The sequence below is a fragment of the Propithecus coquereli genome, unplaced genomic scaffold (genome assembly GCF_000956105.1).
Source record: "Propithecus coquereli isolate 6110/MARCELLA unplaced genomic scaffold, Pcoq_1.0 Scaffold29, whole genome shotgun sequence".
Lineage (NCBI taxonomy): Eukaryota > Metazoa > Chordata > Mammalia > Primates > Indriidae > Propithecus > Propithecus coquereli.
This window is the reverse complement of record NW_012148507.1, coordinates 364,742-366,971: the sequence shown is the minus strand read 5'-3', so window position 1 is coordinate 366,971 and position 2,230 is coordinate 364,742. Positions and strand designations below refer to the sequence as shown.

The 2,230-nt window shown below is 38.2% G+C and overlaps 1 protein-coding gene across 1 annotated transcript in view; it reads left to right on the top strand.

Moving 5' to 3' along the window:
* Positions 1-2,230, top strand: part of MLIP (muscular LMNA-interacting protein) — a 200,359-nt gene that overhangs the window by 16,754 nt on the left and 181,375 nt on the right. The gene's annotated exons all lie outside the window — the stretch shown is intronic.

Genomic DNA, 2,230 nt, shown 5'->3' with positions numbered 1-2,230 from the left:
CTGATGTTTCTTCTCCTGGGTTAGTCATTTATTTTTATTTTTGTGTGGCCAAATATACAGAAGTCAAATTAGAGGCTGAATTCATACTTTAAAACATTTTACTCAAAAAGGTTATTTAGAAGTAGGTTATAGTTCATGTTATCAAAGCTCCAAATAAAAAGACCAAGCTCAACTTATTAATTGTAGCTGAAATTATGACTACCAGCAGTGGGATACTGGATCCTGAAATGTTCGGCAATACTCATTGTTTTAGTTTCCATTTCCTGTGTTAATCCATCTGAGTGATGAGTAGTAGGTTATCATGAAAGAAAAATAAGATGACTGTCACCACACATGTCAATTAAGGAGAAGTGACCAGAGCACCAAAGAAGGCAGTCTGGGGACTTTAATGCAGTCAATATTCCATGATTGGGCTGCTTGGTACCAACAACAGCAAGTTTTCAATCAGAAATGCAGTCAAGTAAGTGAATTTCTGGTCTACCTGGTGAAAACGAATCTATGTATAGAATTGCCTGTAAGTTAGCACTATTGGCTAATCAGCTATAAACTATTCCTAAAAAATGCCTTCAGTTCTTAATATAGCCTTTAACCTTTCCACAACCTAGCCTAGATGTCTTTTTCTATCCACATCTTATACCTCTCCTCAGCTCTCCTGAACTATCACCAAGGTACACACTTCATACCTTCCCATCCCTGAGCCCAGGGTCCCTCTGTGTAAGGTGCTTCTTTCTTCCCCCAGCCAATCCCCAATTGCCCCAGGCTGTTTGATACTCTAAGCTTAGCCCAAGTAGCAGCTCTTCTTAGAGACGTTTCCTTTAAAGAGGAGTTAGTGCTTCTCTTCCCTCTTTGTGATTGTCTTCAGTGTTTTGTAGCTTATTTTTTTTGAAAATCTCCATTATAATTCTTTTTCACTCTGCTATAATAATTGATTTTATCTTTTTTTCTCACTGACTGAAAACAACTTGAAGTCAAGTTCTGTCTCCATTTTTATATCCCTAGCACTTAGTGCAGTGCCTTCCACATAAGTGGGGCTCAGTAAGGTGTGTGAAAAGAATAAATATTAAAAAGTTCACATTCTGCTCATCTTTGATGTCCTTGCTCAGATATTGGCTCCTTCATGAAGTCTGCTTTGGTTCTCTCAGTGAAAGCAAACTCTCCCTCAATATAGTTCTGACAGCTTTTTTTCTGTACCCCTTTTATAATTACTATATTTCTGCATGTGTTATAAGCATTTAGGTACATGCCTTATCTCCCTTCACAGATTGTAAAGTCTCGAAAGGTAAAGCCCATGGTAAATTCATTTTTATTGAACATTTTATTCCTTACAGTGGTTAACATATTATCTTGAACACAGTCAATATAAATAGTGGGTGGAATGTATATATGCCCCAAATACTTTCTTTGAAGTGGCATGTTTAAATAAAAGTATGTTATATTGAAAAAAAATCACTAAATAATTTTAAAGTGAAAGCCAAAGTAAAAATGCCATGTAAAATAAGCAGTTGAATCAAAATTCTCTTAAATAAAATTTAGAAGAGAAGGAGACTTGGATGTTCCTATAAAAGTGTAAGAATTACCTTGCCTAGTGATAGTATTAGAGTTAAAAGAGAGGTGAATACACACAACACACAATGATTTTTCTGAGAGACCTGTGACAAAGCTTGGAGCTAAGGAAGTGACAGTGGGAATACAAGGAGAGCCTTATGGGGTTAGAATCAGCTGGACTTGTTCATTGACAATATATAGGAAAACTAAGCATGAATGAAGTTTATTTCCAAGGAAATTGGGTGAATGTTGGCATCATTAATTGAGGAAAGAATATCCAGGTCTTCAGAGGGGTGAGAAGAGATTAGACACCTGATACTGAGTTTGAGATGCCTTGATGGCACTACATGGTGATATCTAGAAAGAAGCTGGAAGTGTGAATCTGGAACACAGGACAGAGATGGGAGACTGGAGTTGTTTGCTATATAAGTTGAAGTGATGGGACTGGAGATAGTTACTCAGGGAAAGAATGTAGAACAAGATGATGTAGAATTCAAGACAGGAAACAGCAAAACATACAGTACCTGTGAGTGGTGGTGTGTGCTGTGGTCCCAGCTGCTCGGGAGGCTGCGGTGGGAGGACCCCCTGAGCCCAGGAGTTTCAGGCACTGCAGTAGCTATGATTGTGCCATTGCACTCCAGCCTGGGCAACAGAGTGAGACCCCGTCTCTAGAAAAATAAAAATA